The sequence below is a fragment of the Lampetra fluviatilis genome, chromosome 22, assembly GCF_964198595.1.
Source record: "Lampetra fluviatilis chromosome 22, kcLamFluv1.1, whole genome shotgun sequence".
Classification (NCBI taxonomy): Eukaryota; Metazoa; Chordata; class Hyperoartia; order Petromyzontiformes; family Petromyzontidae; genus Lampetra; species Lampetra fluviatilis.
Window position 1 is genome coordinate 449113 of NC_136296.1, and position 24991 is coordinate 474103.

General features: G+C 48.0%; 1 protein-coding gene across 2 annotated transcripts in view; it reads left to right on the plus strand.

The window, feature by feature from the left end:
• The first annotated feature begins 619 nt into the window (after positions 1-619).
• HIVEP2 (HIVEP zinc finger 2) overlaps positions 620-24991 on the plus strand; it is a 165472-nt gene continuing 141100 nt past the window's right edge. For both annotated transcript variants that reach the window (XM_078866219.1, XM_078866220.1), the window contains exon 1: positions 620-1014. The gene's annotated coding sequence lies outside the window, so the exon portion shown is untranslated. The remainder of the gene's footprint in view (positions 1015-24991) is intronic.

Here is a 24991-nt window from a genome sequence, read left to right on the forward strand (position 1 = left end):
GTGCAGGACCGCCCTTTCCTGAAACCGAATTGGGGCTCCGCAAGCCTCTCCTCAGCGTGTCTAGCAAGGCGATGTTGAATATTCCTTGCCAGGACCTTTCCCGTCACACTGAGTGAGATGCCCCTGTAGTTCTTCGTCTGTGCGGTCACCCTTCTGAAAGAGGGGGACCACCAGGGCATCCTTCCAATCCTGCGGAACCCGTCCAGTGGTCCAGACACACACGCACGTGTACACACACGCACGTGTACACACACGCACGTGTACACACACGCACGTGTACACACACGCACGTGTACACACACGCACGTGGACACCGTGAGCGCGCACGTGCACGCGCTCAGAGTGCCCGCAAGGGGCGCGCGTCAACTTGTGGACCAGGTTCACGCGGGGAGGGGGCAGCCCCCCCCCACCCCGCCAACCCCCACCCCGCCTACCCCCACCCCCCACCACTCCGCCGCCTCCCTCCCCCATCCCTGCAGGAGGAGCTCCCCTCGCGCCCTGCGCCAGGGTCCGCGGTCTCCTCCGACTCCTCCCCCGCAGCACCCCCTCCCTCAGCCCCTCCCCCTTCCTCCCCCAGCCCCCGACCCACTCCCCCAGCCCCTTGACCGCCCCCACAGCCCCGCCCCTTCGGCCCTGAGCGCAGACGGGAGGCGCCGTGCCGGAGAGCAGAGAAGAGGCTCGGAGCTGTGGGGGCAGCGGTAGGGAGAGCGAGAGATAGAGGGAGCGGAGCCGCTGTGCGTGCGTGTCAGTGTGTGTGTCAGTGCGTGTCAGTGTGTGTGTCAGTGTGCGTGTCAGTGTGTGTCAGTGTCACGCTACCCTCCGCCCAGCTCGGCCTACCCGGAGAGCGGAGTGGGGTGGTCGGTGGTGGTGGAGGAGCGGGAGGAGCGGAGTGGTGAGGGCTGGAGTAGAGGGCCGGTGAGGAAGAGTGAGGAGGAGGAGCGAGGTGGGGACCCCCCGCCTGGAGCCGCTGGGATCGTGAGGAGCGGAGACGCCGAGACTGGCAGAGAGACACAGGTGAGAGAGCACACACACACATACTAGTGTAGACACACACTAGTGTACACTAGTGTGTGTGTACACACACACTAGTGTACACACACTGGTGTACACACACTAGTGTACACACACACTCGTTTACACACACACTAGTGTACACACACACTCGTTTACACACACACTAGTGTACACACACACACTAGTGTACACACACACACTAGTGTACACACATACACTCGTTTACACACACACACTAGTGTACACACACATACACTAGTGTACACACACTAGTGTACACACACACTCGTTTACACACACACACTAGTGTACACACACACGTGTACACACACACACTAGTGTACACACTTGTTTACACACACTAGTGTGTGTGTAAACGAGTGCTACACAGATCCCCCGTGTAGCCTGAACAGACTTGGAGTAAGCGCTGTTAGCGAGCAGCAGCTATGGAGGCCGGAACGGCACACGAAGGGGCGAGTGATCAACACCACGCCCGTGGCGATGTTTACTACACACCGCACCGGGTACACATTTGAGCCTGAGTCGACCTCCGGGATGCCCAGGACCGCTTCAAATAATCGTCACTGGGTCATAGTGCGGTGCGCTGGCCATGCCAAAACGCTGCACAACCGCTCCCAAAACCAACACACCCTTGCACACACACACACTTACACACACTTACACACACACACACACTTACATACACACACCCTTACATACACACACCCTTACACACACACACTTACACACACACACTTACACACACACACTTACAAACACACTTACACACACTTACACACACACACCCTTGCACACACACACACACTTGTAACCCCCACACAGGCTACGTGACAGCACACAAACACAAGCATCACGCACTATCCTTACACCCCGTGTACGTCACTTACACGTGGAAATACGCGTATCCAGTGTCTTTGTGTACACACATCACACACGCACACACTAACACACGTACACACTTATACACTGTAGATTACACACACGCACACACTGACACACCTACACACACTGTAGATAACACACAGACACCTACACACACACAGACACACCTACACACACTGTAGATAACACACAGACACACCTACATACACTGTAGATAACACACAGACACACCTACATACACTGGATTACACACACAGACACGCCTACACACACACACAGACACACCTACACACACTGTAGATAACACACAGACACACCTACACACACAGACACACCCACACACACTGTAGATAACACACAGACACACCTACACACACACACCTACACACACACACCTACACACACACACACCTACACACACACACAGACACGCCTACACACACACAGACACACCTACACACACTGTAGATAACACACAGACACACCTACATACACTGGATTACACACACACACAGACACGCCTACACACTAGATTACATACAGACACCTACACGCACTGTAGATTGCACACACAAAGACACTCATATAAATTGTAGATTACATGCACACCCTATATAAATTTAAAGATCCCCCGTACAGCCGTAACAGGCTCTTGGGGCTAGAGCTGATTGCGAGCATCTATGAAGGCCGGCTGGCGATGTTTACATATTGAACCAGGTACTCATTTAAGGCTGAGTCGACCTAGGGGAGGCCCAGGACACGCACACACAGGCATACTAACGCACTGTGCTACAAACACCTTAAACAGTGATAGAGTGGTACTCGTACTAAGATGTAAATTTTGACACACACACTGACAATGACACACACCAACACTGACACACACACCCTGGCACACACCCTGACACACACACTGACACACACACTGACACACGCACACCGGCACACACCCTGACACACACACTGACACACACACTGACAACACGCACACTCTGACACACAAACACCCTGACACACACACCCTGACACACACACCTTGACACACACACATCCTGACACACACACTGACACACGCACACCGACACTGACACACACCGACACTGACACACATTCCGAAACACACACACACACGGACAAATACAAATAGTGACACACTTGCATAAACTGCAACACAATTTGATACACACACGAACACTAACACACTGTGACTGGGTCATTATCTGGGATAAAGACAAAGGTTCATCGTACGGTGTCTTATAGGTTGTGGGAGCAAGTGCTATTGTATGTATGTTGAACCTCTTTCGCACTCTACGTAGCCAACCTCGCTAATCGTACTAAAACGAGTAGCACCAATGGAGGTCTGAACGGCTCATCAATGAGGGGGTGGTGTGGCTAGCATCACGCCCATCCGCCTTTGTCTCCCCAGTAGTGATGTTTACAATCGCACCAAATATTCATCTGAGGCTGGGTCGATCTAGGGGAAGCGCAAGACCAGTATGTTGGTTTCTGTTTTCACTGCAGTTATCTGGGGTCGGGAATCGAATCTAGGTGGCAGGGTTGCTACACACCACATCCCACTGTGTGTGTGGCACTCCAAGGCACACCGGTGTGACGCTAGCCACTTCGCTGACACATTGACACACCGATGCACATGCTGACACATTGACACACCTGGTGCACACACTGACACATTGACACACCGGTGCACATGCTGACACATTGACACACTGATGCACACGCTGACACATTGACACACCGGTGCACACGCTGACACATTGACACACTGATACACACACTGACACATTAACACATTAACACACCGGTGCACACGCTGACACATTGACACACCGGTGCACACGCTGACACATTGACACACTGATGCACACACTGACATAACAGACTTTTGGGACAAATGCTTTTAAAGACGATCTATGAAGGCCGGCACGGCACACGAGGGGTGGGTGGCCAGCACCATACATTGACACACGGGAACACGCTTGTATTTACGTGAATCCCCTGTTCCATGTGTATTCATGCGTTGTGACGCGGTGCCTTATTTCTAAATGGTGATGCGTGGACACAGGCTCCGTGTGGAGGCCACAGGGAGGAACACGCAGAGCAATTTCCGCTTTGCACTCATTGTTACAGCTTTGACTCTCACAGACTCTCCTCCATGACCCTCTCCTCCCTGGCTCTCCAATCCTTGACTGCTCCATGACTCTCTCCTCCATGACCATGTCCTCTCTGGCTCTCCAATCCCTGACTTTGCTCATGACTCTCTCCTCCCTGGCTCTCTCCTCCCTGACTCTCTCCTCCCAGACTCTCTCATCCCCAACTCTCTCATCCTCGACTCTCGCACCGTGCCCTCACATGCCCGTACGCTGCCTGCATGGACCGTGTGTTGGGAGCAGCGGCAGGGCTCTGGCGGTCGCCGTCAGTGCCCGTCCCCTTGGGGAGTGGGCACCACCAGTGGCCGTGGCCCAGACTCACGCCGGCGGTGGTGGCCAAAGGAAGGGAACTCGTCGCCCCCAGAGGGGGAAGGGGGGAGGGAGAGGGGGGGACGTCAACCGTGGAGACGGAATGTTGAAAGCATGTGGGCCTGCACTCACCGGATTGTCGCTTTTTGCGAGCTCGTCGTATGTCGCTGTCTTGGGTGGCACGGGGGCGCAGGTCTTCGTCCCGCGTCGGGACAGGACGTGGTTGGCAGCGTCAATGATCAGGTGCCTCCTAACGGGCGAGACCATCCTCGCACCATTGGGTAGCGGCGAGCTCTTACCTTGCGCGACGCTTCTTGACCCTTCTGTGGAAAATGTGGAATTTCCACCCGCTTTGACTTTTTTTCCGGAGGTGAATTCCTGCGCCTGCGTATTTGCTACGCTGCACACGTCGGGCGAGCACTGTGTACGCTGGCACCTGCACAGCGGTGTAGCGGCATGGGCAGCATTTGCCACGCGAGGCCTCCGTGGGTGAATGTGTGCTGCAGCCTGGCCGGGCGCTGCTGTGCTAAGCGTTTGACTCGCAACCTGAACAGAGGTCATATGTTCACGATCACTCGGCCAATCGTCCCCGTGGAGATCAATGCCACATCATTATGGTGAGCAAGTCGCGATTGTCCTTCGAACAAACTAGTTCCTGCCATGGGAATGTGGAATGTTCACCTATGGAGATGAATGCTGTCCCATTTTCTTTTACAACTTATTTGACTTTGAATATGCAGCGTATGAATGGAAATATGTTTGTATTTTCGCAAACACCCTGTGACCAAATCACCTGGAACGCGGCCAGTTTCATCAAATCTTAGAAGCTTTGCAGGGTTGAGCCGGGATAGTGCTTGGATGGGTGACCACCATACACAAAAGGGCTTTGCACAGCTATGTGGTGGACTTCCAACAGTGATATCCATTTACTTCAGAGGTACGCTGGGCTGAGTTGAGCCCGATAAGGGATGTGAACTCACAACCTTCAGATGGTGAATCAAGTTCCCTGTGACGCGGTGCCAGGAATGAGAAAACACTTCTCGTCAGTTTTAATCATCGTTGTTCACTGGAACGTTGCTGCAGCCCTCTTTTACACATCGTGGCTTCAGTAGCTCTTGTGCAGTTACAGAGAAAGGTGGGGCCGAGTTCAGAGCACTGAGCTGGCATCGCTGAGGTCCTGGGTTTGAATCCCAGGCAGCCGCCTGTGATTAAACCGGGTTCTCAGGTGTGGTGAGTTGATGGTCTCAGCCTAGTCACTGCAAGAGAAAACCCCATCAAAACTAAATTCGGTCTTGCATTTTATTTGGTCAAATTCCAGCTCTTGAGAATTAAAAACATTGTTTTTTGTAACACGACAAACATTATTCTCGTGTCGCAGGGTGGGTAGGAAAGTGCAGTCCCCCCTACTGTGTGGACCACACGTCCCTTGGAGGCGTTTCTCATCTCAGAGTTAGCTCTGTGATATCCGCTTCCATGGACCGTTCTCTAACATGAAGGAGTTACATCGTCGTGCGAGAGATCCGAACGGATGGGGCACCGATAACAAAATTGGGATCACATTCGGGAGAAGACAAAGTGAACAAATCATCGAGTCCTGTCATTTGGGATACAGAGCACTGAATCCACGAGAGTATCACCATGCACGCTGCGTATATGCACGCACCGCGGTCCGTGCGCCGTGTTCACGCTCGTGCCTGGGTAACGACCTTGTGCATCGGGTCAAGCTGCCACTCTTGAACGCACGCTCTCCTCCAAGGTGTCAGGTTTCTCCCAAGAATTGCAGTTTCCTCTCGCGTGGGGAGATACTTTGCTCGAAGGTGATTTGACCGGACATCCCAAGCAGAACTCTAATCGTGAAATATAGACTTGAAAAATCAATGGGGATTTTCATTCCTCGGTAATGTACAATGTTATATACAACGTGCAATCGGGCGTACACTGTGTCCGAACAGGGGCAGGGTGTGCCAGGATATTCCTCTTGCCAAGACGGATAAATGTAGCCCATTAAGAGCTTGTAATGTTATCTACACTGTTGTGTTTTTTTTAAATACACGAGAACAATATGACAAAGCAATATGAAAGAATGGTAAAAGGACACTGAAACGATTGCTGATCACAAGCCAATTCCTAAACCCACACAACCCAGGGCTCCGGTTACTGCACAGCACGGTACTGAACCGGGGTGAGGGTTTCCCATGCAGCGAGAATACGCGGCTAACAGCAACAAAAACAACGCTGCTTTGCGTGCTGCTCAGGTTTTGAGCTTCGGTAATCGAAAAAACTTTTAATTTTTGGGGTCACCACAAACGCCCCCGTTGTGTGTGGGGACACAGCAATGCGCCCATCGTGTTTCGAGCGCACACTGTACATGCGTGTGTGTGTGGGGAGCAGTGGTGTCACGGTTAGCATGCTGTGTCACAAACCCGGCGACCCGAGTTTGATTCCCACTCACGGCCAACACCAGTGGCGATTATCTGAACCGGTCCTCGGCTTCCTCTAGGTCGACTCAGCCTCAAATGAGCACCTTGTGCAATGTGTAAACATCGCCACTAGGGAGACAAAGGTCGTGGTGCTGGCCACCCACCCCCTCTTGTGGCGTGTCGGCCTTCATAGGTGCTCGCTAACAAGCGCTTTCCCCTAACGTGTGCTAAGGCTAAACACATGGGAACTTTGTCTTTATTCTTAGGTTTTTTTCGGTAAAGTCACGTAGGTAAAAAATTCAAATTAATAAAAGTAAAATAAAAATAAAATAAAAATCATGGCGTTTCGGAGGCAACACAAGCTTCCGTCTTCAGGTGGGACCGTCACAGCACGATAGCTCAATCAAGTGAGAGTAATTCCAAGAAACAGTATTTGTATATATACTGGTTGAGGGTGGGAGGAGCCAAGGTAGGCCCTGAATATTATTTTTGTGAGGTTCGGTGCGGCTGAAGCACGATGTTAGGAATGAGCCTTTGTTGTGTAAACTAGGTGCGGATGATGTAAAGGTGCGTGTGAAAGGGACTGAGCCTTTTTGTTATGTAGAGATGATGCGGCTGAAATCGCTGCCAGGAAATTAGTCTTTGTTGTGTAGAATGGTTGACTGAGCCTATTATTATGTAGAGGTGGTGCGGCTTAAATCGCTGCCAGGAAATTAGTCTTTGTTGTGTAGAATGGTTGACAGAGCCTATTGTTATTTAGAGGTGGTGCGGCTGAAATCGCTGCCAGGAATGCTCCAAATATGTGTAGTTAAATCTTTTTTGTATGGTTGATAACATCTTTCCAATGATTACTAAGTTTGTACCCATCATCACGGTTGAAATTATGTCTGTGTTTGTATATTTGGATGGCCTCGTGTACAAACCTTTGATGGTAGCCAGGAGGCTTGCAGAGCACCTTAGTCTCGGAAAAGACAATTTCATGAGAGCCCACAGCGTTTGTAGCAATGATCTTGATACAGCTATCGTGCTGTGACGGTCCCACCTGAAGACGGAAGCTTGTGTTGCCTCCGAAACGTCGTGATTTTTATTTTTATTTTACTTTAATTTTTAATTTTTTACCTACGTGACTTTACCGAAAAAACCTAAGAATATGAATCCTTGCAGTCACGAAAACTTCAAATCTAGAACTTTGTCTTTGTCACCACTTAGTTTACAGTTCACTGAGGCCGCTGTCATGAGCCACCTGGGCCCGTGGTGCACGCACATGCTTAATGTTGTGTTCTGTACGGTGCACTGAATTAGGTGTTGGTGAGAGCGCTTGCTGTGAAAGTCTACCCTGCCCCAGTAGACACCGTGCCTGCACCATGGGTCCTACACTCGACCACGCTCAACCTTGACTCTCGACCCCGTCGTGTGAACGATACCGTTGCCAACTCCGCGCATCATGCTTGAAGGTTCCGTCCATGCTGCCCGCGTTGTTTGGACACGTTGTGGTCGCAGGTGTTTCGTGTGTAGAGCTGGCACATTCTTCTACGTGCTATAATTGAGCATCTGAAAGGTTTAAAAACATATGCATATACAGGCAGTCCTCGACTTATGCACACCTGCACACGTGCGCACGTGTGTGTATGAAAGTGAGTGTGTGGGGGACGGCAGTGTAGTGGTTAGCGCACTGTGCTACCAAAGTGGCGACCCGAGTTCAGTTTCCGCTCGCGGTCAACACCAGTGATGATTATTTAAACTGGTCATGGGGCTTCCCATGGTCGACTCAGCCTCAAATTAATACCTGGAGTGTAAATATCACCACTGGGAGACAAAGGCAGCCAGGTGTGGTTCTGCGTGCAATTGTGGTGACCTGTACCCCCCTTCCGACTACAAGCTAGCATCAGGACTCAAGGGAAGTGAAAATAAAAGGAATTGTTTTGCTATTTATGTTCCTTTATTTTATGTTTAATTTACTATGCAGTATTTTTTACAGCACTACATGCAAATGTACAATATTCTTAATTATAAGTTTTAACAATGCTTCCCTCTTTTTGTTGAACCATGACGCATTTCATAACACTGAGGCATTTAAACAGTGCACGAACGGGTCTTCAGGCCCATTAAGCTATGTAGCTTTTTTCAGAAGCCACCTGGCCACAAGTGATAGCTCATTGAAGTGGCTTATCACGTGGAAATGTATAGCAGGAGCCAAATACTCTAAACACATGTTTCGAAATGTGGAGGGATAAATGGATGACCCGGAGAAAAGTCCACGCGACCATGGGAAGAACATGCAAACTCCAAATATACAGCAGGCGTGAAGGGTCGGGATGGAACCCACTACCTCCTGTCTACCAGGCGAGGGAGATAACATCTCACCACTGCGGCGGCACCCATATCACAGAGCTACTTCTGGTGATCCCCAGCCACCTATTGTCCACTCCAGGGGGTAGCGCTTTACCGCCCGTCCTACTGCACAGAGGAGTATTCTTCACGTGATGGTCGCACTGATATTTTCACGATTTTCTCAGCTGAATTTAGACAAAATAAATATATATTTTAAATATGATAAAATTTTCACGCAGTCATTGGTGACTGAACTAAGGGGATCAACTTTCTGCAATTGAGAAGCCAGTCACTGGCGTTCGCCTGCATTCTAACGAATCGCCTCAGCGGTGCCAGCTCAGCACCCTGACCTCTGAGCCACCCTCCAACGTGGGGCATCCGAAATGGCAATGCTCACGTTGTTATCCTATGCACGTGCGTTTGGACTATTTAGGTAATTTTGCTGTTATAAATGTCGAAATGATAAGCCACTTTGTTGAGCTGTCATTTTTGATAGCCAGGTCACTTTAGAAAAATAAGTTAATACCTCAGTGGGCTTCGTCTGGTAGGATGGGGATGGTTTAGTTTTATTTGTATGTGTTTGAGTGATTTGTTTACCTTTCTTGTACTTAGCACTCCTGTCGTGTTTTTGTATTGTTTGTTGTTGTAACGTTCCTCCCCACCCCTACTGGATATCTTTGAAAAGCCCATTAGATTAATCCAATATGAATAAATATTCTGATTCTGACTTGTTTTGATACTGAAACCAGTAGGCAGTCAAGTGAGAGTCTGAGGTCTTTCTTGTTTATTTTATCCAAATTTCCAGTCGCTTGGAGCATCATCATCATTGTCAGCCTCGATCAATCCATCGCAAGCCATCGCCGTCTCTCAGTCCCGCAATGTAGCAATCCACCGTACACCTGTGTGCTGCGAGGTGGAGTGATGAAATCAGCTCGCGTGCAGCCGCATGGTGCGTTGTGACATTGTGGACGTCCCTTCGGACCCCTCTCTTGGCTGCCGCTCTGACGTCGGCCTCGACCGCCAGCCGTCACCCCTCATGGCGATGTGCCCTGTGCTCATAGTGGAGCAACCATCCTTAAGTTTGTATTTAATCCCTGGTTCAGTCGTAACCGGCTGTTGGTATTTATCCTCAGTGAAGCCGTATGCAGCTATATTGGTGCCACGGGAGTGATGGGGGAATGAGAGCGGGTAACACAAGTTGCCTTTCCAGACCCCAGGGTATGGCGATATTTGTCCAGAGCCCCATGGCCGCCGCGTGAGCTGCCGTGCTCTTGGTGGCGGTCACACCGCTGAGGAATGGATAAACGGGGGATTGTCAGCGTTCTGTACCCTTGCTGTGTTGACTCACAAAACAGCCCCAGATGAGACTGTGGCTTTGGCAATTTTCTCGGGGCGGGGGGGGGTACTGGATAAGCGGTCCTCATATGGCGGCGTGTCCTCAAAGTCACGTGGGCGGCAGGGTCGTGGCAACTCAGTGGTAGCACTCATGCCTCACAGCAAGAAGGGCCTGGGTTCGATCCCTGATTCGGGCACCAGTGTGTGGAGTTGAGTATTTTCCCCCTCTTTTGCGTGAGTTTCCTCCAGATTCATCAGTTTCCTCTCATGCCTAAAATAAACAAATGCAACATGTAACCGGTGTTGACCAAACATTCCCAATGCTTGAAATATTCCCTACAAACGCATGTCAAAAATGTTATAAATTGATTTGCATTTTAATGAGGGAAATAAGTATTTGACCCCCTCTCAATCAGAAAGATTTCTGGCTCCCAGGTGTCTTTTATACAGGTAATGAGCTGAGATTAGGAGCATACTCTTAAAGGGAGTGCTCCTAATCTCAGCTTGTTACCTGTATAAAAGACACCTGTTCACAGAAGCAATCAATCAATCAGATTCCAAACTCTCCACCATGGCCAAGACCAAAGAGCTCTCCAAGGATGTCAGGGACAAGATTGTAGACCTACACAAGGCTGGAATGGGCTACAAGACCATCGCCAAGCATCTTGGTGAGAAGGTGACAACAGTTGGTGTGATTATTCGCAAATGGAAGAAACACAAAAGAACTGTCAATCTCCCTCGGCCTGGGGCTCCATTCAAGATCTCACCTCGTGGAGTTGCAATGATCATGAGAACGGTGAGGAATCAGCCCAGAACTACACGGGAGGATCTTGTCAATGATCTCAAGGCAGCTGGGACCATAGTCACCAAGAAAACAGTTGGTAACACACTACGCCGTGAAGGACTGAAATCCTGCAGCGCCCGCAAGGTCCCCCTGCTCAAGAAAGCACATATACATGCCCGTCTGAAGTTTGCCAATGAACATCTGAATGATTCAGAGGACAACTGGGTGAAAGTGTTGTGGTCAGATGAGACCAAAATGGAGCTCTTTGGCATCAACTGAACTCGCCTTGTTTGGAGGAGGAGGGATGCTGCCTATGACCCCAAGAACACCATCCCCACCGTCAAACATGGAGGTGTAAACATTATGCTTTGGGGGTGTTTTTTCTGCTAAGGGGACAGGACAACTTCACCGCATCAAAGGGACGATGGACGGGGCCATGTACCATCAAATCTTGGGTGAGAACCTTCCCTCAGCCAGAGCATTGAAAATGGGTCGTGGATGGGTATTCCAGCATGACAATGACCCAAAACACATGGCCAAGGCAAAAAGGAGTGGCTCAAGAAGAAGCACATTAAGGTCCTGGAGTGGCCTAGCCAGTCTCCAGACCTTAATCCCATAGAAAATCTGTGGAGGGAGCCGAAGGTTCGAGTTGCCAAACGTCAGCCTCGAAACCTTAATGACTTGGAGAAGATCTGCAAAGAGGAGTGGGACAAAATCCCTCCTGAGATGTGTGCAAACCTGGTGGCCAACTACAAGAAACGTCTGACCTCTGTGATTGCTAACAAGGGTTTTGCCACCAAGTACTAAGTCATGTTTCGCAGAGGGGTCAAATACTTATTTCCCTCATTAAAATGCAAATCAATTTATAGCATTTTTGACATGCGTTTTTCTGGATGTTGTTGTTATTCTGTCTCTCACTGTTCAAATAAACCTACCATTAAAATTATAGACTGATAATTTCTTTGTCAGTGGGCAAACGTACAAAATCAGCAGGGGATCAAATTCTTTTTTCCCTCACTGTATAATAATTATACAGTATAATAATTATACAGTGAGGGAAATAATTATACAGTGGTTGGGAGTTGTAGGATTCACCATGTTTGTGAGATAAAACTCTATATGGTGACGTGTACAAATCAGTATAGAAAGTAGGTTGTTGAATTGCCGATGGGCTTTTGAATGTTAATCCCTCTTGCGGGTTATTTGCAGGTGTTCTGTTTTCCTCTCGCGTAAAAAAATACTCGATCGTAAATTGGCTACATATCTAAAGTCGGGCCCTGCTGAAAGTATTTTGAGGTGTTCCTGGGCAGAGAAATTATTTTGTACTGGACTGATAATGCCGCATTGTTTTACAGTAAACCCTTAATATTCGTGGGTACACGTTGCTGGAGAAGGGTGTGAACGTTAAATCCACAAATATTAATACGTGTAGCTTATGGGAAAAATAGGTTTCGTTGGGCAGAAACATATTACGCGTAAACATAAACTGTATATATATGAATGACGACATTCACACCACTCTCACCATCCACACCACTCTCACCATCCACGTCGCTCCCACGCTTCACAACTCCTTGTCCGGTAGTTGCGAGCTATGGCGGCGGAGTCGTATTTTAAATATCTGGCACTCTAATAAATTTGTCGCGAATAGGCAAAACCGTGATTAATAAAACCCGCCACTATCGATGCTTTACTGTATCAGCTTTTGAAGCGCTATATTTGTAGAGAGGGCATATATCGGAGTCCTTCGAGATGTAAGTGTCACTGTGGATGGTAGTTTTGTGTTTACCTGGCAGCATGGCAGGCTGCCAGTTGGGACATGCTGATTGCAAATCACGACCTAACAGCATGTTGTTTCTCTCAGGATGCATTGAAACGATTCCAAACTATATAACTAAAATGTAACTTTTGTATTTTACCAAGTAAGACCCACTGAGCTGTAAGGTTCTTTTTCAGAAGCGACCTGGCTACAAATGATAGTTCAACGAAGTGGCTTATCATGTGAAAATTTATAGCAGCAGAATAATCTAAACGCATGTTTCTGAATGTGGAGGGAAAAACTGGAGGACCTGGAGAAAAATCCAAGCCACCACTGGGAGAGAGGGATAGACATGCAAACTTCAAATATACAGGCGTCAGTATCGAGATTGAACCCACGACCTTCTCTATACCAGGCGAGGCAGTTGACATCTCGCCATGGTGGTGCCACAATGGCATTACATTGACACTGAAGCACACTGCAGACTTATGCAGGTTTGAAATAAGATACTGTACAGCAGTGCTCCCCAACCTTTTTGGCACCAGGGACCGGTTTCGTGGAAGACAATTTTTTCACGGACCGGGGGGGTTCATCATTGGGTCTTTCCCCCTTTTTAAAGAAGCTCTCCGGCGACGTTTGTTTTTTACTCATTTTGTTAAGGGTTAGCTTGTGGACTTACCAACACTGTGACTGAGAAAAGTGCGAAGTGCGGGAAAGAGGCGCGGACGGAAGTGGTAAATAAAATAATGGGGGCGGGCCACGCGTGGACTCACCGCTCACCTCCTGCTGTGCAGCCCGGTTCCTAACAGGCCACGGACCGGTATCGGTCTGTGGCCCGGGGGTTGCGGACCCCTGCTGTACAGTATTGTGTCAAACAAATGTTCGTGGGTAATGTTTATGTTGCATTATTTTGGCCAATGAACAAATCACCCGGAAGGTGCCCGATCTCATGGGATCTCAGAGGCTAAGTAGACTTGAGCCTGGATAGTCATTGAATAGGTGACGACCACCAGAACAGGTTGTTATAGGCTGCCAGGCTGTAGAGTGCAGTACATAAAAATGCACTATTGTACTGTACCTCTACGCTCCTACTTCTACACTTTCCGCCTTCCCCAACCCGCACTGACCAGCGCATTGACGGACAATCAAACGACCCGCATTGCCCCCGTGTGGTGTGGGGAAGGCCGTCATCCAGCAGCGCTTAATCGTCTACAAGGTGCCACATTTCACGTTTTGCATTGACGAAGCAAAATTAACTGGTGGCAGTTCAGCAGAGAATGTGGCACCAACGACCGTGGCTTCCTGACAGGGGCAGGCATTGGGTTTTGTCACCATTAACGGAAGAACGCTCCTCGTTGTTCTCATTGTGCCATGGCGAGACTGGTCCCCGGGCGCTGAGTAACACTTGGCCTGCGCCTTGTGTTCCCGTGACAGTGCCCTGTATTTTGTTCACAGCCCCTGGGACCTATTGCAGTGCTTGGGGGACTGACTGCGTACACAATCCACTGCTGGATGAGGGCTTCCCCATTTGTTTATCCTCGAGGTTATATGACTTAAAAAATATCAATTTTTTACCAGGTAAGGTCCACTTCGTGATGTAGCTTTTTTTCACAAGTGACCTGACTACAAATGATAGCTCAACGAAATGGCTATTGTGTGGACATTTATAGTGGCCAAATTCTCTTAAATGCATGTTTCAAATTGTGGAGGGAAAATAGGAGGATCCGGAGAAAAATCCAAACGAGCATGGGGAGAACATGCAAACTCCAAATATACAGGCAGCGGGATCGAACCCACGACCTCCTGCATACCGGACGTGGTAGTGAACATCTCGCCACCGCGGTGCCCTACATCATTATGCAGGACGATGGGGGGTTTGGTGAAGGCCAGTGACACAGATGTGGGATCAGAGAAGAGCACAAAGACGGACTTTCGCCGCAACGCCGTCTGCTACACCTGGGGTGCATGGCGGTCCCCATTCCAAGCGCCAGCTATGGCCTATGACCACTTCACCTGAAATGCGCCCCATCCCTAAGCTAAGCATGGAACCGAGAGTGAAATGCACTTTAGCGACCGCCAGAAATTCAGACCAGTGGTTGAGTGGCGGAAACACTTCAGTCTATTAGTGGATGATGAACCTGCCCAAAAGCGACTTCCTGTGGTTATTACCACAAGTATTACACGTGGAATGGCAGATTAGGCAGTCAATATTGCTGTGCAATCCATAGCAAGGAGAAACACAACACAACACAAATTAGCAGACTACGCCTGCTACAAATATCTGTCCCTTCACATAAAACAAAAGCTATTTCTCACACAACATATCTTCCACACGGCCTTGGTGGGAGTGCATGATTTCAGCAGCATTGGTGTAACGCAAGCAAATTCTAGGACCGATTTTCAGGTTGAAGGCAGTGGTGGTAGTGCTCTGATGGCACTGAAATCCAGTATCCGCTTATTATGCATGTGTGTATGTCGACATTAACTTGACGCTTGCATACCATGCTTGTCTAGTTAGGTGTGGGGTTGAGGTTAAGTCCTCAAAAGTTTTGGCAATGAAAGTAATTGTCTGACTACAGCAATTCTGGGACGTATGTATGTATGTATGTTGAACTTCTGTCACACCATACGTAGCCATCCGTGCTAATCAGAGGTGTGGGGGAAAGACAACAAACTAAACACAAAAAGCAGTTTTAGCAGCTTAAAAAAGCAGTGTTAGTGGCACGTGATTAATTAATTTTTAGACATTTGCGACCGGCTATAGTTAGTTGCTTTGACGGATCGACAATCAGGTTGCACCAATGCATCGCCAGGGCAAGTCTTGGCTTCCTAGTTCTGCACCACATCTCGAATCACAGCATGAGACAATGCGTGACGCAACCAAAATAATTCATGCATCTTTGACATTGAAGGTGTCTGCTCTGTGGTTCGTTCGTGTGCATTCACATTAAAATTATTTCACTGATTATTTTAGTAATTTTGTTGAGCTATCATTTGTGGCCAGGTCGATTCTGAAAAATACGTTGAATGCTTCAGTGGGCTTTGCCTGGTAGAATGGGGATGATTTAGTTGTATTAATATGTTTTTGGGTGATTTGTTCACCTTTGTTGTGCTTTGCACATCTGCCATGTTTTTGCATTGTTTGTTGTTGTAATGTTTTTACCTGCCGATACTGGACATCTGTGAAAAATTACTTTATAGCTCATAAGATTCCTCTTGCAGTATAAATAGATATTTTGATTTAGTTTGCTCTTTCTACTCCTCAGCAAACCATTGCAACACATTCTCATGAGGTGGAATGCCGTGGTAGTCAATTGGCAGCATTGCAGTTTGAGCTGAAACCTAGAGCTGGCCGTTCGGCGAGCCTCATTGTTCAACGCAAAGCAGTGGCCAGGATGATTGATAATATTATCCAACACCCTCTGATTTGCCGCAGTCCCTCACTCATTGACGGCCAGTCGCCTTGTTATCACTCTTGTTATGCTGCTGCCGTGAACTTCACTCCTTAATTCCTCCACCCGTGTCGAGGATTTGGACTTCCAGAAACACTAGCTCTTTCGTCCCATTTACACCGTGGTCCGGGTTCACACAGATTGTTCTCTCCCTGTCAGTCACCTGCTTTGCCCACGCGAGTTTTAATTATGGATTTAAGGCAGTTTAGTGTAGTGGCACGTGTCCGTGAATCATTCCGTGATGGGGCGCGCAGCCCCGTGCCTGAAAGAGAGTGCCTGTTCGGGTTCTCGCTCTCGGCATGGCTACATTGCGATGACTTAGCTGGACATTTACGATGCAGGGAGTGGCTACGTGAAGAAGGGAGGGATCATAGGAGTCGGCATTGCATGCGTACTTTACCCACAGTGGTACTGTAAGAGAACGGCACTAATACAGCAGAGTGCCTCTTGGGCTGCTGCTGTTAGTACCGTGCTGTGGTATTGTGCTGTACTGCGCAGCACAGCAATAACGTAATAGTATTGCTTTTTTTTTCTCAGTTTGCTGTCAACAATGAACATTGCTCCTATCTGCTTACAATGTGTGCTGGTGGCTTCTTTGCTTAAACTGAGCACACAAGGCAGAGAGGTCTTCTGGGGGCCTTCAAACAATCACAGATTGTGTTTGAGCATCACGGTGTGGGTTTCACTGGGAAGGGTGTTTTTACGAGGCCAGAAATAGCCGTTTCGGTCAAAGTGGATTGTCCTGAAAACACCAAGCGGTGCTTATCCGCGGAGGAGCGATTGCGGGTTTTGGGTGGTAGCCGTGCCGCTATATGATGCGATATTGATCTTCGCCATGTGACAATCGCAGCAATATTGGTTTCCCACGCCCTGTAATTGTTTCACTTTTTGTGTTGTAATGCGTTTTGTGTTTTGCTGTGCATCGTTTCTAGTGTTAACATGCACCGCGAATAATCATTACATATCTGACCGCGAGGGTCCATGCCTATAACCATCACCGCACGACAAATGCAGAAACAATTGCGGGGCAACGACTATGTGCCCTGTTCACGGCCTTCTTTCTCGACCTCTCTAAACCCTTCGACTCTGTCAATCGAGAGGGGCTGTGGAAAATCCTTCTCAAATTCGGCCGGCCACAAAAAAACGTGTCGCCAACCTTCGTCGTCTGCAGGTTCACGATGACATGCAAGCTGTGGTCCCCACCAATGGATCCACCCTGTCCAGTCGAGATGGGTGCCGAGCGAGGCTGTGTTGATGCACATTACCCTTCCAATATTTTATCACCGCAATGCTCCACCTCACCACCAACGAGAGCTTCCTGCTGCTGAGGAGTTAATCGAAAGAACAAACGGCGAAACTGTTCAACCTCCGCTACCTACAATCCGGAACCAAGACCCACCACAACCTTGGCCATCGAACTTTCAGTCTGCACACCCTCAAGAGCCTGAGCTCCAATCCATTGTATACTTCTTCATGGAAGCGTACGAGACAACGGGCCTTGCATAAAATGTCCAGAAGACCAAAAGTTCTTCATCAACCCGCTCCCAAGGAATAGACCCCCCCCCCCCCGCCACGTCAATTACGATCCACAACAAGATCCTGGGAAACATTAATCACTTTCCATACCACAAAGGCAACCTGTCTGTGAGGGCAGACATTGTCAATTAATCTAGATTTGAAGCTTTCATGACTGCAGGAATCCATACTCTTTGGTTCTTTCGGTAAAGTCACGTAGGTATAAAATATAATAAATCATGACATTTTGATTGCAACACAAGCAATCCTCATCAGGTGGGAAAACCACGGCAAGAAAAAAATGTTTTACTGAAGTGGGAGAGCGAGCTGCCGTGGTAAGAGGTTATATAGGTAAGAAATGGGGGAGAGGCAAGGGGGGAGAGAGAGGGGGGGGGGAGCGCTGCGTGGACGCTCGGAGAGGGACGTGAGGCTGGGGGGGGGGGGGAGTGGGCGGGGCTAGAAGTGGGAGGCCGAGAGAGCTGGGGATGCAGGGGGGGGGGGAAGTTAACTCGGAAAAATAGACTAGTACCCGGCAGATATGATAGACAGCAACCATAAAGCAGTTAGGGTTTTGCTTGGTTAATAACATACTTCCAGTGAATGCTCAATTTGTATCCATCTTCTCGGTTGAAGTTATGTCTATGTTCAAATATCTGAATGGCTTCATGAACAAACCTTTGATAGTAGCCCGAAGGTTTGTAGAGTACCTTGGTCTCGGATAAAACAATATCATGTGAGCCCACAGCGTTATAACAATGGTCAGCTGCGGCAGAGGTATTGGTTCTGCTGTGTTTCACATCTGTCTTGTGTTCATGGACACGGTCTGAGACATGTCGTTTCATTTCCCCGATGTAACTGCTGCCGCAGGTACAACTCAATTTGTAAACTCCAGGATATTGCATGTCAGGAATGACATCAATTCTAGATTTGAAGCTTTCGTGACTGCAAGGATTCATATTCTTAGGTTTTTCGGTAAAGTCACGTAGGTAAAACATCAAAATTAATGAAAATAAAATAAAATAAAAATCACGACGTTTCGGAGGCAACACAAGTCTCCGTCATCAGGTGGGACCGTCACAGCCGGATTAGCTGCATCAAGTGAGGCAATGATTCAAGATGTAATCCCTTAAAAGCAAGTTGAGGGGGGATGAGATGGGGGGGGAGCTCATCAGAATGTGGTAGCCAATGAATGGAACGTATCGGGAGGGAGGGGGGTGGGGCTCAAAGACGGCACGGAGTGCCACGTACAACGCATCGGGAGGGGGAGGGGGGCGGGGCCAAAAGGATGGACGATGGCTTGGACGCGGTTGCTGCTGCACACGCCAACGCATTGGACAGAGAGGGGGAGGGGAGGCCTGATACACATGATAGAAAAAGAACGAAAATGCCCATGTTTATACCAATGCTGGCTGAACAATGAAGAGAGTACTGTTAAACACTGGGGATGTTAACACTCGGTAAAGTAAAGTAAAATAGTGCCTGTCAGATAAGATGGTCCAAAAAAGTGTAATTAAGTCTTTTTTGCGTGGTTGATAACATCTTTCCAATGATTACTAAGTTTGTACCCATCATCACGGTTGAAATTATGTCTGTGTTTGTATATTTGTATGGCTTCGTGTACAAACCTTTGATGGTAGCCGGGAGGTTTGCAGAGAACCTTGGTCTCGGAAAAGACAATTTCATGAGAGCCCACCGAGTTGTAGCAATGATCGGCAACGGCCGAAGAATCAGTTCTGCCGTGTTTCAGATCTGACTTGTGCTCGCGGACACGATCAGAAACATGACGTTTCGTTTCTCCAATGTAGCAATCACCACAAATGCAACTCAATTTGTAGACTCCAGGATACTGTAAGTCAGGAATGACATCCTTCACAGATGGGATCAGATCACGGATTTTATGCACTGTACTGAATCGGACTTGGATCTTATGTTTGTTTAGAATTTTGGAGATCTTTTTGGTCATGCCTGCTATGTATGGTCACGTGATAGTTTTGGTCGGAGTTTCATGTGGCTGTTTCTGTGTGGTGGGAGAGACAGCTTGGCGGATAGTACGGTCAGAGTATCCGTTCATCCTGAGGGCCCGATGTACATGTCTTAATTCACCGGTCAGGTGGTGTTGGTCAGAAATGCCATGGGCTCTGTGGTATAGCGTTTTGATGAGAGAATTATTTTGAGATGGGTGGTGGTGGGAATCCGGTTTCAAGTAGGAATCTGTGTGGGTGGCTTTCCTGTAGACAGAATGTCCCAAGGATCCGTCAGGCCTCCTCTCAAACAGAATATCCAAGAATGGTAGTTTACCGTCTTTCTCCACTTCCATGGTGAATCTGATGGATGGGTGTCTAGAATTGATGTGGTCCAAGAAGTGGTTCAATGCTGGGAGGCCATGTGGCCAGATGACAAAAGTGTCATCCACATACCTCTTCCACAGGGAAGGACGCAGGGTGGATGTCTGGATGGCGTCTGATTCAAACTTTTCCATGAACATGTTGGCTATAACTGGTGACAAGGGGGAGCCCATAGGGGTACCCTCATTCTGTTTGTAGAAACCTGGAATGGCACCTTCTACAAACAGAATGAGGGTACCCCTATGGGCTCCCCCTTGTCACCAGTTATAGCCAACATGTTCATGGAAAAGTTTGAATCAGACGCCATCCAGACATCCACCCTGCGTCCTTCCCTGTGGAAGAGGTATGTGGATGACACTTTTGTCATCTGGCCACATGGCCTCCCAGCATTGAACCACTTCTTGGACCACATCAATTCTAGACACCCATCCATCAGATTCACCATGGAAGTGGAGAAAGACGGTAAACTACCATTCTTGGATATTCTGTTTGAGAGGAGGCCTGACGGATCCTTGGGACATTCTGTCTACAGGAAAGCCACCCACACAGATTCCTACTTGAAACCGGATTCCCACCACCACCCATCTCAAAAGAATTCTCTCATCAAAACGCTATACCACAGAGCCCATGGCATTTCTGACCAACACCACCTGACCGGTGAATTAAGACATGTACATCGGGCCCTCAGGATGAACGGATACTCTGACCGTACTATCCGCCAAGCTGTCTCTCCCACCACACAGAAACAGCCACATGAAACTCCGACCAAAACTATCACGTTACCATACATAGCAGGCGTGACCAAAAAGATCTCCAATATTCTAAACAAACATAAGATCCAAGTCCGATTCAGTACAGTGCATAAAATCCGTGATCTGATCCCATCTGTGAAGGATGTCGTTCCTGACTTACAGTATCCTGGAGTCTACAAATTGAGTTGCATTTGTGGTGATTGCTACATTGGAGAAACGAAACGTCATGTTTCTGATCGTGTCCGCGAGCACAAGTCAGATCTGAAACACGGCAGAACTGATTCTTCGGCCGTTGCCGATCATTGCTACAACTCGGTGGGCTCTCATGAAATTGTCTTTTCCGAGACCAAGGTTCTCTGCAAACCTCCCGGCTACCATCAAAGGTTTGTACACGAAGCCATACAAATATACAAACACAGACATAATTTCAACCGTGATGATGGGTACAAACTTAGTAATCATTGGAAAGATGTTATCAACCACGCAAAAAAGACTTAATTACACTTTTTTGGACCATCTTATCTGACAGGCACTATTTTACTTTACTTTACCGAGTGTTAACATCCCCAGTGTTTAACAGTACTCTCTTCATTGTTCAGCCAGCATTGGTATAAACATGGGCATTTTCGTTCTTTTTCTATCATGTGTATCAGGCCTCCCCTCCCCCTCTCTGTCCAATGCGTTGGCGTGTGCCTTTTGGCCCCGCCCCCCTCCCCCTCCCGATGCGTTGTACGTGGCACTCCGTGCCGTCTTTGAGCCCCGCCCCCCTCCCTCCCGATACGTTCTATTCATTGGCTACTACATTCTGATGAGCTCCCCCCCCTCTCCTCCCCCCTCAACTTGCTTTTAAGGGATTACATCTTGAATCATTGCCTCACTTGATGCAGCTAATCCGGCTGTGACGGTCCCACCTGATGACGGAGACTTGTGTTGCCTCCGAAACGTCGTGATTTTTATTTTATTTTATTTTCATTAATTTTGATGTTTTACCTACGTGACTTTATCGAAAAAAACTAAGAATAGGAATGACATCCTTCACAGATACTGAAAGAACCAAAGAGTATGGATTCCTGCAGTCACGAAAGCTTCAAATCTAGATTGAACAGCCTCTACGGGGAGGGTTTTCACACATCTGTTAGAGCTTTTAACAGACTGCGAGACAAGAACGCTCACCTGATCGAGTTGCTAACCTTTCTCAAGAGGTGCCGTGATAACAAGGTAATACCGATCGCATTTACACTCACATCTGCTGCTGTCACTTCTAACGCTAAACGGATCTTGTTTAAAGCTAGCCTATCGCTAATCTCAGAGAGAATAAGATTGGTCCGATTTGAACTTGATAATTTAGACGACACTCTCTTACAATCACACTTAAAATTAACAGAAAAAATGTCCACTTCTGATTGGGACCATGTAGATAACATCACAGTCTCCTCTGCGAATTCAATGTCAACCACATACAACCTCCTGTCAAAAAAGAAGCCAGAGCCACACGTTAAAAAGTTAGATGTTAACAAGATTGTCATCAATCAGTAACATCCCAATTTCCGACAGCCTAAAATCGGTACTAGCTAAAGGGTTGAATTTTGCAGTCACCCCTAAACATATCCCAGTGGATGATATAATTGCCCAGGTCGACGTAGCCCTCCAAGGCTTGGGACACATCCCGACAGACGTTGCGAAATCTGAAATTTCCACCATCCTTAAAAATTCTAAGAAACCCATTAGTAACATCAGCAAAGACGAGCGCTCTGAACTCGCCAAATTGAAAAAGAGAGATGACATAGTCATCCTCTTGGCCGACAAGGGCAATGCTACTGTCATCATGGATAAAACCACATACAACAACAATATCCAGGGCCTTCTTAATGATGGCAGTTACACCAAAATCAACAAAGATCCTACTAACCGCCTGGCTACAAAAACCAACAATATCATTACCAGTTCGACTTCTCTAATCGAACCATTCAAACAGCTCTCCCTAAAACCTTCTGCTACTAGACCATCCAGATTCTATGGTCTTCCTAAAATCCATAAAGAAGGTACTCCACTTCGGCCCATCATTTCCACTATCAACTCACCTACCTACAAACTGGCCCGTTTTCTGTCTGACACCTTGCTTACATTCATGGGCAAGGCTACCTCAGCAGTACATAACTCAGCTCACTTGGTCTCTATAATCAAGGGCATTTCACTGTCCCCAGATGATTTGCTCGTCAGCTTTGATGTAGTTTCTCTGTTCACCAAGGTTCCTGTACCTGACACCTTAGCAATAATTGAAGACTTACTCCAACATGGACTGCCTTACCAACCCTTACTTCACCTGGAATGGTACTTTCTACAAACAAAATGAAGGTACCCCCATGGGTTCCCCCTTATCACCAGTGATAGCGAATGTTTTCACGGAGAAATTTGAACCTGATGCCATCCAGACATCCACCCTACATCCTTCCTTGTGGAAGAGATATGTAGATGACACTTTCGTCATTTGGCCACATTGCCTGCCAGCTTTGAACCAATTTTTCAACCACATCAATTCCATACACCCATCCATCAAATTCACCATGGAAGTGGAGAAGGATGGTTAGCTACCTTTCCTGGATGTTTTGTTTGAGAAGAGACCTGATGGCTCGTTGGGACACTGTCTACAGGAAATCCACCCAGACAGATCCCTATCTGAAACCTGATTCCCACCACCATCCGGCACAGAAGAATTCTCTCATCAAAACACTACACCATAGGGCCCACTGCATTTCCGACCAGCACCACCTAGCCAGTGAACTGGAACATGTACACCAGGCCCTCAAGATGAATGGGTACTCGGACCGCATTATTCACAAAGCTGTTTCTCCAACCATGGAGAAACAAACCCCTGAGAAGCCAATAAAAAACATCATGTAGCCATACATAGCAGGTGTTACCAAAAGTATTTCCAAAATCTTAAACAAACACAAGATCCAGGTCCGATTCAATACAGTACACAAAATCCGTGATCTAATCCCATCTGTGAAGGATGTGATTCCTGACATGCAATATCCTGGAGTTTACAAACTGAGTTGTACCTGCAGCATCAGTTACATCGGGGAAACGAAATGACATGTCTCGGACCGTGTGCGCGAACACAAGGCAAATCTGAAACACGGCAGAACCAATACCTCTGACGAAGCTGACCATTGTTATAATGCTGTGGGCTCGCATTATATTGTTTTTTTCCGAGACCAAGGTACTCTACAAACCTTCGGGCTACTATCAAAGGTTTGTTCATGAAGCCATCCAGATATATAAACATCGATGTAACTTCAACCGAGAAGATGGATACAAATTGAGCATTCACTGGAAGTATGTTATTAACCAAGCAAAACCCTAACTGCTTTATGGTTGCTGTCTATCATATCTGCCGGGTACTTGTCTATTTTTCCGAGTTACCCCCCGCATCCCCAGCTCTCTCAGCCTCCCACTTCCAGCCCCGCCCACTTACCCACCCCAGCCTCATGTCCCTCTCATAGCGTCCACTCAGCGCTCCCCTCCCCCTACCCCGCACCCCCCTCTCTCTCCCCCCTTGCCCCTCCCCCTTTCTTACCTATATAACCTCTTACCACTGCAGCTCTCTCTCCCATTTCAGCAAACATTTTTTTCTTGCCGTGGTTTTTCCACCTGATGATTGCTTGTGTTGCAATCGAAACGTCGTGATTTTTTTTATTTCATACCTACGTGACTTTACCGAAATAACTAAAGAGAATTGACAATGAAGTTCAACACTGCCTCCTGTGGTGTTAGCACCTAAGGGAGCGTGGGTTCGAAGACCACGCTCTAAAGACCCATATCAAGCTCATGGTATAAATAGCAGTAAACCACCACTCTCCTGTATGCTTAGGAGACATGGATAACTTACAGCAAGTACCTT